Source organism: Hemibagrus wyckioides, linkage group LG24 (assembly GCF_019097595.1).
Source record: "Hemibagrus wyckioides isolate EC202008001 linkage group LG24, SWU_Hwy_1.0, whole genome shotgun sequence".
NCBI classification, from domain to species: Eukaryota; Metazoa; Chordata; class Actinopteri; order Siluriformes; family Bagridae; genus Hemibagrus; species Hemibagrus wyckioides.
Window position 1 is genome coordinate 17,424,956 of NC_080733.1, and position 15,882 is coordinate 17,440,837.

At 38.6% G+C, this 15,882-nt stretch overlaps 1 protein-coding gene and 2 long non-coding RNA genes across 6 annotated transcripts in view; 1 reads left to right on the forward strand and 2 right to left on the reverse strand.

The window, feature by feature from the left end:
• adgrl1a (adhesion G protein-coupled receptor L1a) overlaps positions 1-233 on the reverse strand; it is a 211,393-nt gene extending 211,160 nt beyond the window's left edge. For all 3 annotated transcript variants that reach the window (XM_058377721.1, XM_058377722.1, XM_058377719.1), the window contains exon 1: positions 95-233. The gene's annotated coding sequence lies outside the window, so the exon portion shown is untranslated. The remainder of the gene's footprint in view (positions 1-94) is intronic.
• Positions 234-1,070: 837 nt separating this feature from the next.
• On the forward strand, positions 1,071-15,652 carry LOC131345063 (uncharacterized). Of its 2 annotated transcripts, XR_009203439.1 has the most exons (4): positions 1,071-2,352; positions 9,205-9,313; positions 11,266-11,438; positions 13,041-15,652. It is a non-coding gene; the product is annotated as an uncharacterized LOC131345063 (long non-coding RNA). The 2 variants fall into 2 exon arrangements; XR_009203438.1 differs by lacking the exon at positions 1,071-2,352 and having other exon boundaries at positions 8,979-9,313; positions 13,041-15,651.
• LOC131345064 (uncharacterized) lies at positions 10,841-12,274 on the reverse strand. The gene is made up of 3 exons (XR_009203440.1): positions 12,118-12,274; positions 11,211-11,366; positions 10,841-11,112 (listed from the first exon to the last, which is right to left on the reverse strand). It is a non-coding gene; the product is annotated as an uncharacterized LOC131345064 (long non-coding RNA).
• Positions 15,653-15,882: the final 230 nt, after the last annotated feature.

Sequence of the window (15,882 nt, forward strand, 5' to 3'; positions counted from 1 at the left end):
TTCTGGAGCATGCACGGTCAGTTGTCGTAGCCCGGTCTTTAGAATGCGATTGTGATGGACACCCTCGTTTCCATATCACCCCCCCCCCTCTTACCTTCACTCCTCCACTCTCCTTTCTTCCGATCTTCACTGCGTCTCATACATTCATGGCTTTTCCTTGTTAACGTCCCGTTTAGGATTTTTCTTTTTTATTTGTTTCCTTTCTTCCCTCCTTCCTCCGGTTTCTCGTCCCTCCGTTTTGTTTTTTTATCCGTCTCTCTTGTGTTTGCTCTTTATTTCGCGGACGCATAAAGGATTAAAAATTGATCAAACCGAATAGAAAGCAGTCCCTCGTTCACGGAGGCATACATGGCACCAAAAAAAAAAAAAAAAAACACAAGAAAAACGAGAGAATGACCACACAAAAAAAAAAAAAACAATGGGAATGTGAAGAAAAGAAGAAGAATAAAAAGGAGAGGAAAAAATCCGTTAGGTCATATTCGGAACGCTTTAGCGCACGTGAAGGAGACGGTTAGTGACGGTTAGTGTAACGGATCATTTTTAAAAATTAAAATAAAAACGCGTCAGTTGGGGATATATAGGAATATTTACGGGCTATATTTGCTGCAAAAGAAACCAGGATAAATATCTATCTCTCTATATATGTGTGTAAATATATATCTCCAGCAGTCCGGCTATAGGTGGTAGCAATGCGTCCAGGAAACGTGTGCGAATCGCCTTCAGGAAATTCTTCTTCAGTGCACTTCATCTAAAAGGAGTGGAGTCACGGCTGTCAGAGCAACAGCGACCGAATATCACCGCTAGGATCCGTAGAAGTGGACCGAGTCCATGTCCAAGGCTCGCCTCGGTGTCTTGCTCCGGCTCTCTCCGTGACGAGACCAAATGTGGAAATGATGTTGGCGCGGCGCGCGCACACACTCCTCCACTCCTCTCCTCTCCTCTCCTCTCTCCTCCACTCCTCTCTCCTCTCTCTCACATGTGGACGAGAGCTGAAGCCGCAAAGAAAGCTCACTTCATCAGTTTACAGCCATTTGTTTCCGCGCCGTGTGTTTATATGCGACTGTTTTTTTGTTTTTGTTGTTGTTGTTTTCTCCCTCTCTCTCCCCCTCCTCCCCACCAACGGTCGAGTCGGTTTGATTTTTAAATTCGTTTCGAACGCTCGTGACAAGAAAACGAATTCGCCAACGGCTGGCTCTCTCTCTCTCTCTCTCTCTCTCTCTCTCTGTGAGGTAACACGTTAGCAATATCGCTATGATCGTATTGTTAATGTAGACTGTGACTAAACGCTGAAAATGTTTCGATCTTTTGAATGATTTCTGTCAGGTTTCAGGTTTGATTTAGCTACTAGCTAACTATCCATCTAATATCCAGGTCATTAATCAGTAAAAAAAAAAAAACCTGACCAGGTTCAAGGTTCTGTCCGGTAGCGTCGATATGTCTTCGGGTTGTTTAAACACACAGGGTCGCCAAAAAAAGCTCGAACCCTTAACAAACCATTGCTAAAAGTGTACAGGTATACATCTGTAATTTCCTGATTTCTTTCACATTAGTAGTCAGAATATCACGCAAGTCCATTAGGGCCCATTAAACCACAGCTAACAGACCAGAAGGGAAGGTCAACACCACAAACCAGAAACGTCTTTCAGGACACTTTTTGATCGCATTAAAAGACCATTCAGGATGGGTCAGAGGTCACCATTACGGCATTCGCGTCCTGATATACCCCAAACTTATCAACAAAATACAGATGCTACGTAACAGCTACTATGAAATAACAGCAAAAATAATTCATTGTTTATTATTCAATCACAAGCATGGCCTACATTAAATTTTTATTATGTTTTCATTTATGTGAATTTAATTTTCTCCTGTAAACCGTTAAGCTAGCAATAATTCAGCAATGCGTAATAATTATTCACACAAGTGTCCATTGTTTTTCCCTTAAACCATTAAAAAGCAGTGTTTCTCGATCTGCAGTACTACTGACCTGCACATGCTGATATTTTCCCTCCCCTAACTCATCAGCTGATTAACTAATTAAGTTAGGAGTTGAGGTGTGAGGTATATAAGGAGCAGGATTTAGAACCTCAGAATCCTACAACAGCAAGAATCTCAAGTAGAACCGAATCAGACAAAACAAAAGAATGTCAGGACTACTGACCGCCGCAGGAATCCGCCAGGCACGGTTTTTCTTAATAGACCATGGTAGCACTCAGGTTTGTGGCTAGAAGTTTTGACCAACCTCTCAGAAGACCAAGGAGGAGAAGATTAGCACCGGTCGATAGCATCGGTCGTCATGCTAACGTCCTGGAAATAAAACGTCCCAGAGTTGCAGTAGCCACTCTGCTGTAGGTGAGTCCGCCATCGGTGATGCTTCTGATATCCGTCTGTTCGGCATTCTGTGCTCACATTAAGGAGAGTATATTAAAAAAAGAAGCCAGAGCTCCAGCGGAGAGGCTATTTCAGGACACACTCACTGTGAGGCCATAATTAGATTCCCTAGAAGACGTTTGGTCTGGATACACAGACGTCTGGGTGAACACACACACTCAAAAAAAAAAACAATATTTTTCTTACTGCTGTCAATTTCCACACAGAAAATGTGCCTATAAAAATTTACAGGGGAATAATTAAATGATGTCCAGTGATTATAGGCCTATAACTCAGCATTTCTGTGTCACTTTTGTGATGGAGTCCGGTCCAGTTATGACGGAGAGAAGAACATGACCTTCATGGACGATATACACGGTGTACTTCGGAGATTTTCTGAGGCCGATTGTTATGTCCAGCCTTAAAAGTTCTACTTGACCATCACTTGAAGTCATAAATAGTTTTGATATCGAAGTTGGCAGCTTGATGCTGACATTCACACTGATCAGGCATAACATTATGACCACCTGCCTAATATTGTGTCAGTCCCCCTCCTTTTGCTCCCAAAACAGCCCTGACCCCACTAGGTCCCTGAAGGTGTGCTGTGGTATCTGGCACCAAGATGTTAGCAGCAGATCCTTTAAGTCCTCCAAGGGCCACACCTTGCAACTTACACGACTTAAAGGATACTTTTGATAGATACTGACCACTGCAGACCGGGAACACCCCACAAGACCTGCAGTTTTGGAGATGCTCTGATCCAGTGGTCTAGCCATCACAATTTGACCCTTCGTCAAACTCGCTCAAATCCTTACGCTTGTCCACAGGGGCATTGTCATGCTGGAGCAGTCTTGGCTTCTTAGATCCAGTGAAAGGAAAAGAAAAGCCATATATGGTCGTGATGGTCATAAACTGGTACATAAACTTTTGGCCTCACAGTATACCTGCATGCATCTTGGACGTGATCTTTTGTCATTGTTAATGAATCCACTTTGTAAATACAATCCAACACTCTGCTTTATTGTGTGGGCTGATGTGTGTGGTACAGCAGGTGGTTTTGGTGGAATACACTAAAGTTACAGCATCACATACAAAAACATGTGTTATGTTTAAAAGAAAAGAGGAAATCCAGGTGCAAATATTCATGCATCCATGCATTTTCTATACCCGCTTTATTCCTAATTAGAGTCACAGGGATCTGCTGGAGCCTATCCCAGCACACATTGGGTACACCCTGGACAGGTCACCAGTCCATCACAGGGCCACACATATAGACAGAAAACCACACACACTCACACTCACTCCTATGGGGAATTTAGAATTACCAATCAACCTAATGTACATGTTTTTGGACTGTGGGAGGAAACCGGAGTACCCGGAGTAAACCCACACAGGCACGGGGAGAACATGTAAACTCCACACAGAAAGGCCCCTGCCTGTTCAAACCCAGGAGGCAACAGTGCTAACCACTAAGCCACCGCGCTGCCCTTGCAAATATTCAATGAGTTCAAATTAGTAGTATTAGTTCCATTGAAACGAAAAATTTAGTTTTTCTTAGCCGTGCCTTCACAAATGAGACCATTTGCTAGACATGTGAATCGAATCCCAGCCACAATGTAAGTCCATTGTGACCGCCACAGATTGGACAGTCCTGGACAGCACAACAACACATTTGCCAGGCATCAGCATGATGTCTAGACTTTTTGCCAGAGGAAAATGCTTCTTTTTTTTGCCATATATGTCCGGCATCTCGAAAGCATTGTGTAGATGATTATAACCAAAGAGCTGGATTCTATACAGCATCAATAATAATAACGCTACCATTTAAAAACTACGCTTTAGGGAAGATGAACCCAGATCAGGACACACCAGGACTGACCCAAAACAGACCAGCAACAACATCTTTAATGGGCCAATTTAAGTCTGTCCAGACTGGCTCAGTAATGGGCATCCATGCTCGCTGGGATATCAATATCTTTTCCTTTTCTTTTTTTTTTTCTTTTCTAATGACTAAGCAACAGATGGTCATTTACTGTAGAACACATAGATAGATAATTTGCATAATACTTTACATTTACACACAAATATCCAGGAACGGTGCAAGATATACCTTCTAATTAAACTGTTAATGAATTATCGAGATTAATTATTCATTAAAAAAAACATTTCTGTCTGAATTCAGGACCTTCTCAAAGCTGGCCTTGTTTTAATATCCAGCCGTTAACATCTGGACACAGGACGTGAAGTCGACATCCACAGTGTAGGTGTGGAGAGTTAATTCAACACCAGGGATTTGTGTGCGCTCGAGCTGTGCGTAGGTTTATGAATTTGCAGTAACGCGGTTGTGGCTTAAAATTAAATGACACTTTCGAGTGTGAACACGTCTTATAGGAATAGTTGAGTGGAAAATCTCATTTTCACAGTTGTCCTAATTACCCCGAGACGAGCCACGTGTCCAACATTCGCTTTCTGCTTTTCGCACTTGTGCTACGAGGTTTCTCTCATCCAAAATCTTTTCTGTACAAAAGCATGCTTGAATCTTAAACATCCTTGCTTCAAGCGTAGTGTCACTGTATGGTATCTAACCTGTATGGTGTTAATGAACTCAGACAACTGACCTACTAGTTCCTCAGGAGCTGTTGGTTGCTGTTGCAGGAAGGACATTTATTTACTGTCCAGTGTCACCCAAATGAGGATGAGGTTCCCTTCTGAGCCTGGTTCCTCTCAAGGTTTCTTCCTCATATCATCTCAGGGAGGTTTTTTCTCATTTCCGTCACCTCAGGCTTCTCATTAGGGATAAAATAGTAATTTTAAACTTTATTATGTTTTTATACTTCTGTAAAACTGCTTTGAGACAATGTCAGCCATAACATTATGACCAATGAGATGTGACATGAATAACACTGATGATCTCCTCATCATGGCCCCTGTTAGTGGGTGGGATATATTAGGCAGCAAGTCAACATTTTGTCCTCAAAGTTGATGTGTTAGAAGCAGGAAAAATGGACAAGCGTAAGGATTTGAGCGAGTTTCACGAAGGACCAAATTGTGATGGCCAGACCACTGGATCAGAGCATCTCCAAAACTGCAGCTCTTGTGGGGTGTTCCGGTCTGCAGTGGTCAGTATCTATCAAAAGTGGTCCAAGGAAGTAACAGTGGTGAACCAGTGACAGGGTCATGGGCGGCCAAGGCTCATTGATGGACATGGGGAGCGAAGGCTGGCCCGTGTGATCCGATCCAACAGATGAGCTACTGTTGCTCAAACTGCTGAAGAAGTTAATGCTGGTTCTGATAGAAAGGGGTCAGAATACACAGTGCATGTCGGGTCAGGACAATATTAGGCAGGTGGTCATAATGTTATGTCAGATCAGTGTAAATTCTATTGAGCTGAATTGAATTAGTTATTGTTTTAAGAGCAGTAAACTTCCTGTGGATATTTATTGGGATATAAATCACTGAACATTTTCAATCTAAGCAGGTTCAGTTAAACCTGCAGCTCAGTTTTGTTGTCGTGAAAGCATTAAATTTTTCCTTCTGTTTCATTAAGCTCTGTCCTGTATTAGGTTTCAGCCTGGAATTTTCTTACACACTAACGTGTACACGTGTCTAAAAGTTATCAGCTGCTTCACGTCCAACTTTCCACTACAATTTCAAAGTAATAAAACATGTATTATGTGCTAAGTAAAAAAAGAAAAAAAGGACATTTTATTTGTGCCTCATGTCCCCCAACAGTGTTCAAGCGTTCACGTTTATAGGTTACAGTCTCTCTGTGTTTCCACAATATTTCCAGTGAGCTCATTTTTCCCCGTCTATTTCATTCCTTTATTTTCAGACAGGGTCTCTCACTTTACTCAGCTTTTGTGCTCTGAAATCTTGAGCGATTAAGAAACATGCAGAAAAATCACTACAGATTTGTTCCTGGCTGTAATGTGCATCATATAAATAGCAAACAAAGCGTTATTTAGAATAAAATGATATTTTTATTATTGACGGTTTCGCGCTGTTCATCTGTAGACTGGTTTGTTAACGAGACAAGGATCGTTGGAATATTTTCATGAGGGAAAAGCACTCAGAGTGAATTCCTGTTGGCTTAGACGTCTAGAAATTTGTCGATACGTCTGACTGTCACAACTCTGAAATACAGTTACGTCTGAAATCCTGTGTAAAGTACAGAGAGGACAAAAGTATATAAGGAAGATATTGACAAAAGGATTTTTGACCTATATTAAGTTGTCTTTATTTGTCACATATACATTACTGCACAGTGAAATTCTTTCTTCACATATACCATCCTTGGGGGTTGGGGTCAGAGCGCAGGGTCAGCCAGGGTTGCAAAAGGGTGGAAAATTTCTGGAAAATTTCCATGAGAACTTCATGATCAGGAATCTTGGAAGTTGGAAACTTAACAGGAATTTATGGGAGTTTATGGGAATTATTTCAATTATTTAGAAATTTGGGGAAATTTATATGATCTGTATATACAAACATAAATATAAATATTTTGTCATAAGCTGACATGCAAGCAAACTAAATTGAACAAAAATGAGATTTTTGACTTTGATTTAATTGTAAGTAGAACTTTGATTAATTCTTTTGTTGAACAACACAAAAGCATAAATGTTGAATGTAAAAAAAACATATTTCCTTATGTTTGCTGTAAAATGAAAGCATCCACCATAAAAAGGAGGGATTGTGTGTGTGTGTGTGTGTGTGTGCAGGATTCAAGAAATAATCAGTGCATGTTATGGAGGAATGCAGAGTGCATGTGGAGGCGTGGCCTCAGTCGCCCTGCAGTGCTGTGTGTATGTGATGGAGGAATATACAGGGGAGACATTGCAGTAAATTTGCTCGTTTTAAGCAAGATTATGCTGCACGATATTTTTTTTCAACTACATTTAAGTTCCCTGTTAGAGGATAACCTGCAATTTAGCAAATTCAGTTAATTTCCATGAATTCCCGTTAATTCCCAGGGAACGTTTCCAGGCTTGAATATTTCCGGAACTTTGCAACCCTAGCCATGATACAGCACACCTAGAGCAGGGTGGGTCAGGGGCCTTGATCAAGGGCCCAACAGTGGCAGCTTGGCAGTTCTCGGGCTTGAATCCAGATCTTCCGGTCAATGACCCAGAGCCTTAACCACTTGAGCTACCCCTGCCCCCTAGATCTTTTAGGATGTAGATTAAACACTACTTTAATTAAATATATAAACATACAGTATACATCATACTAACAATAATACTGTATTATTAATCAATACTAAATTTTTTATATAAAAAAATACTGGAAAAATAAAACGAGTTGAGTTGGGTACTTTTCATTGTTTTAATAAATATAAATAAATATAATTTAATAAATATAAAGGTTGAGTGTAAACCAGATAGATAGATACTACTATTACTAATAATAATAATACTAATAATAACTAATAATAGAACTAGAACTAACTAACTAACTAACTAACCAACAGGAAGTAGTTTAGCACACATGTGATACTCCAGTCAGGTCCCTATTACAATATCCATAGAAAGCCGGTACCTTGAGGTGGTTCTACTGTTTATATCATTTAATCCCTTTTAATAATTGAGCTGAATGAAATGAATCACACACACACACACACACACACACACACGTACATTAATATTAATTATAATTATAAGCATACAAAAGAAATAAAAACCCCGTCACTGGAGGCAGAATCTGCAGAAGGCGATGTAGTTTTGTATGAGGATCAGCTCATTACTTGCTGGAAGTAGCGGTTTTGGAAATACAGCAGTTCAGCACCCAAGGGCTTCTGGGAAATGTAACAGCTTTGTAACCTCTCAGCAGTGCTGTAATGTAGCTTCCAAGCTGTCAGGCTGTACAGCGAGTGTATAGTGTACAGTGCTCCATCCCTCCTGATGAAAACAAACTTCTTGGGATTTGTCTGGATGCCAGTTTTATTTACGACAAAAATAAAAACACTGGCTTTTTCGGTTAGGATTTCATAAACCAATAAGCTCACATCCTGTTAGATTTTTTTTTGCATATTTTGGTATTTGCTATTATATTCGGCACAGTTGCAACCTGGAATCAAATTCCAACCAGGACCCAAAGCTGTCTCTACTCACCTGTCAATCATTTCCGAAAGCTCGGATTCTCGCACTAGCTAAAGAGCATGGCTTTGGAAAGGAATGCTGAAGTGAAAAGATGCGTTTTCCAAAAAAGTGGAGGGGTGAAGGGTATAATTGTGCTGTGAAACGTCTGTAAAAGAACAAAATAAACCCAAGCAGGCCCTTTCATTAGCCACTCACAGGTCAGTTTCAAAACTTCTTCGGTCAAGCCAAAGGTACAGCCAGACAGGTAGATATTCATAATCAGAAACATCTCAGGACTCCATCTCTCTTCTCCTTTTCTCTCTAACTCTCTTCTCTCTCTCTCATTCTCTGCAACGTGAAATAGTCCATTATCTGCTCTCAGGGCTAATTGGTGTATTAACGCCATGCTGTGGGTGACAGAGGGAGCGAGGGAGTCTTTGGATGAATATGGATGAGAGAGAAAGAGAGAGAGAGAAAAAGAGAGAGAGTGAGAGAGAGAGGTGGGTGGGTGGGGGGGTAAGAGAAAGAGTGCGAGGCAGAGCGAGCGAGGGATTGAAGCTAAGCCACTAGGGAACGAGTTGCGGAGGGAAATAGGGAAAATGGGAGACCAAGGTAAATCTTTTCAGCGGCACAAGTGGTTGAGAGTGGGATGGAAATGACGAGTGGTGAGAAAGAATGAAAACCATCCCGTAATGGCTGTTTCTTTTTTTTTTCTTTTTCTTTTTTTCGATCTCTCTCTCTCTCTATCCTTCTCTCACAGTCGGAGCATTTGGTGCAATTATCCACTCTCTCTGGCGCCACTGTCAGCATATAGAAATGCAAATTGTGCAGAGAAATGTTTTGCCTTTCTTTTCGAAAAGCAGACAAAGGTAAGTACTTCTGTATAGGATGCCAAGGAAGACGTTAGCGTGTGTGTGTGTGTGTGTGTGTGTGTCAGATTACATATTCCATTCAGTCTATCTCTAAATATAGTAAGTATATCAGATATGCATCAGTCAGCTGTGTGAGATGTAGGTGCTGAAGGCAATTTATAGAAGGGGAATTTAGAACTATTACGGTTATTATCATGTGGGCGGAGCTACAGCGGACTGAGATTTTACCACACGGCTCGCCGGTTCAAGTCTGAGCTCAAGGCTATATGGAGTGTCACAAGTTCTCCGTGTGTGTATGGGTTTCCTTCAAGTTCTCCGGTTTCCACCAAACCTGGCAGTAGGGGGCTTGGCTTTTTCATGAACCCTTCAGTCCTCAATATTTGTAAAGTTAAAGTGGAATAAAAGTACATAAGATCAACACACTCTCCGCAGATTGCCACTGCAAATATATTTTTTCAAAATCTGATATTAAGTCATATTAAAAACCTTTAACCCTCCTCACCCCTCCTCACCTAAATCTGTAAATCTTAATATTTATTTACAGTCAGATTGACATCTGTTTTTTCAGCCCAATGTAAACTGTAAAACTTTACAGTTACCTTTCTGTAAATATGTTCAGAATTATTATTACTAATGTTTATTAACTAATTACTGTACAACTATATAATTTATTTAAAATAAAAATGTATGTACCTGTAAATATATGACAATACTGTAAATACATTCCACATGAATTAAGGTAAAGGTAAAGTTTTACACTCTTTGACTGTAAATTCTACAGAATTATTTTACAGTATAACACAAATCTGTTCTATTTCTCAAATCACGTGCTTATTAGTTTAGTTTAGATTTAAATTGACGGTACGGATCATTTCAGTACGTTAAATTCTTGTTCAACATAAATGTATTTATGCCTATTACAAAATTGTTACTGTCGTAAAGTTCTACAGTTATTTACTGTAAAGTTTTACAATTATTTACACAAAACGACTGTGTATTTAACTTACAAGGTTGTACTTTCCTGCAATTATCACTCTATTAGTTAGACATTTTACGCTATACAGTATATGGAAAAATTTTAGAGTATAGTGCTCACCTGTAAACATATTACTTTACTGTAAATGTTTTAAGTAATATTTTAATTGAATTATTTATTATTAATTAATTAATTAATTATAATTATTTTTATTTAATTATTTAATTTAATTATTTCTTTGAAGTACATTTACTGCTAAAATAAAATTCTCTGTAGCTGCAAGAATATTACATTAAAGGTTAAACAGGCTTTATAATTATTTACTGTAAATTATTGTACATTGAAAATAAATGCTGTACAGAACTAGTTTGGAAATATATGACATTACTGTAAATGTTTTATGTTTATTTGCCTGTAAATCTACAGTACAGTATTCTGCTGCTTTCAATACTGTATATTTTTACAGAGTACATACTTGCAGGTTGTTTAAATGTGCAGTAAATGAACACAGTGTTACAGCTAAACATTTTTCACCACAATGACCAGCGATCATACTGAAAGACATTAAAGTATTAATTTAATAATATGCACACACACACACACACACACACACACAAACTTTCTTTTAGCCATATATCCATCTAATTTTTATGTCACTGCCTCTCCAGATAGCACCAAAAAAAAAAAAGAAAAAGCCCCGAGGCCAATGAGCTGTCTTGTAGAGCTGAAGTGTTCCAGGCTCAGGGATCAAAGGTGTGTTTCCTCTCTCCCGCTCGTGACAGCCAGACAGGCGAGGTGCGATTATCCTGATAAGCCGACGCTATTCTCCACGGCCGACGGAGGCAAATCAGAAAATCAGAGACATCAGGTTTACTAGCGACTGAATCTGATTTGTCTCCCGCTCGCTCGCTCACTCACCTTCCTCTCTCCTTTTCTTCTCTCTCACAGTTTCGTTTCCTTCTCTCCACTACAGAGTCGGGTGATGCCGGCACCTCAGATCCACAGCGTGGGCAATTAGTTTCAATTATTCCCACTGTCCTGCATCTCTACAACATCGGCGTGAACCAGAATAACCTGTTGATTGACAGTAAAAAAAGTGATGCGGAGAAGGAGACAGACGCTAAGCCCTCGTGCTAATTAGCTGGGGTTGGTATCAGATGTCACACAGGTCTAGATAAATAGCCTTACGTCAACCAGGCTGAATAAGATCGCGCTCCTAGGAACACACAGAGCTGTAACCTGGACCCAGATTTCATTCCGAAACAGATCAGTTACATGCTGCAGCTGTTTCACTGTAAAAAGCTGAATTTATGCTACATCACTGATACAGTCAAACTTAGCTAACTTTACTGGAACTATCAGGCTAGCAACTTTACGAGTTGTTATGTTAGTTTAAAGGCAGGAGGCGTGAGAGTTGTTTATTGTGGATAATCCAGAAAACAAATGAACGGAATGGGGAAACTAACCTACAAATATCACTTACATGCCAAGTATAAAACATTTAATTACATTTTTTTTTAAAAATAAATAAATACTAACCATAATTAATGCATTTAATAAATTGTATAGTAAATAAATAACATGTAATTAATTAAATTAAATTTTAATTAAATGTTAAATATTAAAAATCAAGGTAAAAAAAAAAATAGAATCAGGTCACTTTTTATACAGAATAAACATTTACATTTCCAAATAAAAATCTTTTTATCTAAATCTAATACCAAAGTTTTTATTTGTCATTGGATGTGAGCAATTTATTTATTTTTTTTATTATGACGATATCTGATTCACCGTTTTTTAGCTGGTATTGTGCTGGATATCATACCCGTGCTATCGGTGTTGGGATCCGATCATCACCGCTGACTGGAACTTGGATCCATAGCCATGTTCTCGGGATGGTGCTGGTTCTATATATTTTGGTAGCGATAATAATAATAATAATAATAATAATAATAATAATAATAATAACAATAATAACAATAATATTAATTCAAATAAATAAAAAAATTATAGAATTAAAAAATAAAAATAGTAAAACTAAAATAAGTAAAATACAATAATAAAACATTGTTATAGCCAGATACATTAAAGTATTTGTCTGATTTAGAAAAAAAAGAAGAAGAAAAAAATGACTAGTGTGATACGTTGTTACTGGTGTCATGAAAACAAATTCAATTTCATGATCTGCAGCCAAACTGTGGCTCATTGTTTAACGTAGAAGCAGACTGCCATGTTGATAATACAGACATTTTCATTTCCTAGTTCAGAGAGGAGATAACTGTTCAACACTCAGCCAAAAAAATTTTTTGGAGAAACACTGTAGTGCCTAGAGACAGATAAAACACTTATATGTTTTTATTTGTGTTAACTGGACAAATTATTACTAAACTAAAGATTGTGAAGATGTGGCTTCATGCTAGGATTAGCATAAACTTCAGCAAAGCTAATCTGAAAAGTGCAATAGCAGAATGAAAAAAAAAACTGTCTGGTGTTGACTGATAGATTGATGGATCTTTGAAAGCAGGAAAAAAATCAAGGTGTGAATGTAAATGTAGCCTGTTTGAAGAAATTAGATTTTTAATTGAAAAAAAAAACATCTTATGATTAAAAATAACACCACCCTGTCATGAAAAGCGCTCACACGAACATTTAATCTGCATTAGATATTAAATATTACTCTCAAAGTGAGTTTCTGTTTTTGTTATTTCTCCAAATTTTGCCCAGTGATTTGTTTTGACTCTCTTTCAGGACCACGGAGAGCTCCACGGCTGACATCCCGACCTCTCTTTCCTCTTCCTGAGCTCAAAATCACACTGTGTGTGTTTCTTTCTACAAAATGTAAATTCACGTCTAGATTTAGAAACCAGAATGTGAGAATTAACCTCTGAATAAATACATTTCTAATGACCCACTTTATCCGAAGTGAAGAAAAGCTGAGAAGGATTTTGCTTAAGGTCCTTATGTGGCAGTAATGTGGTCACTAGCATCAAAACAAAGCCACTACTGACCTTCAGTAATGACTAAATGAAAGGAAGTGTCTAAGAACAAAAATATCTTTCCTTAGGCTTTAACACAAGGATTCTACAGTGTCAATGATTTATTTTAATATTTATTTTTTTTAACTCAATTAAAGAGCCAAATTCAAAAAACATTAGGTCTAGCTTCTGTCCATGACGTTATCCTGGATGTAAGGTGTTTTGTTGGTGTTTAATTAGGTTCATGAATTTAATCTGTTCTGAAAATGTTTTGATTTTAAAATTTGCTTATTTTAATTTTCCTGACTTTGTTCCTCTGTAAAGGCAAAGTGCTTTAACGGATCTCAATAAAGCCATCTTTATTTATCAGAGCGGATTATCAAACACGTCAGGATCGGTATAATCGTGGCTAAGCAGTCTATGTGGATTTGTTGGACCTGTCACGGGTTGAGTTAACGTGAGGTTCTGCAAGTCTGAGACATTTCTGAGGAAGGTATCAGATGAGCGAGCGTGTGCTGCTTCAACACTCATCCAAAATCTGGCGTAGGATGACATAAAAACTCTTGGGACAGCTCCATATATGGTAGCAACAATGATGAAATGGGAATGAAACATGCTAACGGACAGAAATATGATCTCCTCGTTACCTCAAGGTCACTTTGAAGAGTGTTTAAAGAAAAGCTCATCTACGAAAAATGTTGATCATTGATGAATAGAAAATGTTGCAGGTCTACGATAAGAGGATCTTCATCATATATCTGACAAGAACATACGTTCTTATTATATGCTTTTAGCTTGTCTGTGGGATAAGGACCAAGGACAGCACCATGACTCAGGACCAAGAACAGCTCCATTGCACCACTACTCAGAACCATGGACAGCTCCTCTGAAATGTAGAGACTACTTCTATAAAATGATCTTCTTTCACAACACAAGCACAAGTGAATGAGCTGTTACTATAGAAACCTAAATTAAAATGAAATATAAACCTGTGTTTTGTAGCTGCAGAGAAAATCAATCAACAGCGTCTGACCAATCAGAATTCAGAACAGTGGTACAGAGATGGTTATGTTGCTCATTACGGTCCTGATGCTCACAATTACTGAGTGCCAACCTTTTTTTTTTCTTGACTCAGTGAAAACCCCACCCCATTACTCTCAGCCTCTGGCAGTTTACCCTCTTTGAGATTCACAGATGGTCAGAAATTTCGCATTTATTCCACCATGTTTTAAGCCAATTTTTTTTTCCCCAGCACATGTATGACAAACACAAAGAACAGCGACGAGCAACAACCAATAAGAGTAAAACAAGAACTTCAGTCATCAGCCTGGAGGCTATTTGACGCTCTGTGTGGACCAAGAAATGGACGGAAAGCTAATCAAACTTTGGCAAGAACATAAACGCTTTGCTTTTTTGTGTGTGTCAAGTTGGAACATTATCATAAATGAAAAGAAGTAAAAGCAGAATCCCATGGTTTCTAGCGATGATGTTGGAAATGAGTTCTCTCCAGAATCTTTTTCCAGAACAGACCATCCTGACTGCCCTCAGCTCCCCAAACAAAATCTCTCCCATACAACCAGCTCTGAGTTCTTCCCTTACTCATGTCCAAGTCACAAACTCAACACATTTGGCAGTCAAACACAGTTCCTACTACATGCTGTTTCTTATGGGAAAAATTGGATTTTTGGGAATGGTGTGGACTTTATGGTCAGGTAAAAATAATAATCTAGTGTGCATGCTTTGGTCAGTATGTCATAAAGATCCCAAACAATTCCAGTTGCATATTTTTAATGTAAGATCTTGGAAGTGAAAAAGACATTTTAAATGAATTTGCCAGTCCTGGTCTCTTGGGTAAGTTCTGCTCTTTGCCTTTAAAGACTTTAATAAGATCATCCAACAAACATCACTTGAGCTGTCTTGTAACGTGCCAAATGGTTAAGATGACATCCATAAAATGTCTTTTTCCCAGAGGCCCCAAAATGCTTCTGTTTTGTTGTGTTTGAATGTCTTTGTCATGTCTCACTCCACAGTGGAGGTTACTATGAAGCTCATATGAAAGCAGACACTCAGGACTTCAGGATTTCTGTGTATTTTTCCATAGCTTACCAGGGACAATATATTCATAGGAAAGTACAGAAAAATTACGGTTATTTTTTTCCACACAAATGTTTGTATCTTCAGAGTAAATGTTGAGATCAAACCCATTTCTGCTCTCTGAGATGTTCTCCGAGTGCTTGTTCATCTAAAAAGTAGCTCAGATTTCATCTTCAACCAGGAAAATTCTGTGTAAGGTTCTCCAACAGAGGGAAAAACACACGGCTAAAACACACCAACAGACTCATTTTAGATCAGACTCAGCCTGAGCATCATTCATTACTTTATACTGAATAAAAATGTCCCAGACGTCCGTTCCCAGTCTAAATAAACATCTCCTTGAAGAATGTGAATGTTCATCTGAATGATCTCTCACTACAGACATGATAACAAATTAGAACAAGTGCTTAATGTTAATAATAATTATAATAATAATAATAATAATAATAATAAGATGACCTGTGATTTGCAGCTGCACTACTGGACCTTCGGACCAATCAGAATCCCCAGTTTTAAGAGGG